This window comes from Thalia democratica, chromosome 3 (genome assembly GCF_965202585.1).
Source record: "Thalia democratica chromosome 3, ktThaDemo2.hap1.1, whole genome shotgun sequence".
NCBI lineage: Eukaryota > Metazoa > Chordata > Thaliacea > Salpida > Salpidae > Thalia > Thalia democratica.
In genome coordinates, this window is record NC_139167.1 from 47,266,493 (window position 1) to 47,267,304 (window position 812).

General features: G+C 28.2%; 1 non-coding gene across 1 annotated transcript; it reads right to left on the reverse strand.

Moving 5' to 3' along the window:
* Window positions 1-648: 648 nt before the first annotated feature.
* LOC145832772 (U1 spliceosomal RNA) lies at window positions 649-812 on the reverse strand. The gene has a single exon (XR_014369748.1). It is a non-coding gene; the product is annotated as a U1 spliceosomal RNA (small nuclear RNA).

An 812-nucleotide genomic window follows, 5' to 3' on the forward strand; every position in this document is an offset into this window, starting at 1 on the left:
TTTCAAAAGATTTAAAAAATTTATATAGTTTTTGTTCAATTGAATGCTCTTAGTTTAGTTTCAATATATTGAACTTACGGATAGCAAAACTTATATCAAAAACATTCTATTAACATTAAACTTCTACACTTACATTTAAATGGACTTTAAGTTTAACATTTGGCAAATTTAATTAACTTTGATCAATTTTGTAACTTCTTTTAACTTTAAATTTAGAATACTTACTTAGTGTTGCGAGCAATTTTAGATACTAAAATTTATATAAATTATTTAAAAACATAATTTTAGCTCATTTTTACTTATCACTTCACTTTATAGTAATTCTCAATTAAGCTTTTGCTAGTAAACTTTTTTACCGAAAATTTAGTTAATGGATTTTTTACACTAAGTAAACGAAAATTATTTCAAATTATTTTTTTGCTAAAACCATAATTTAATTAACGCTTTAAAATGTTCCTTTAAATTTGTAAGTTACCAATTACAATACTTCACTTATATATTGTTCTCAAAAATAAAGTACTAAAACACGATAGTACATAATAGTTATACACACCTAAAAATGATAACTTCATTTTTAAAAGGTCAAGTAACTCATCAATACGCAATCAGTTGTTCATTTTCTTGAATGTACTAGATTTTGGTGTTAGAAGGGGACTGCGCGAACGCATGTTCCCCGTGTGAGAAATTGTACGGCCGAGTTGTTCACATTTGGAACAATCGCAGAGGTCAGTCTCACCAATGTGCAATGATGAAACCTCACCCTGAGTCAACAGCCTGCCTGATCGCTGTTAAGACTCCCGTCAGGTAAGTTT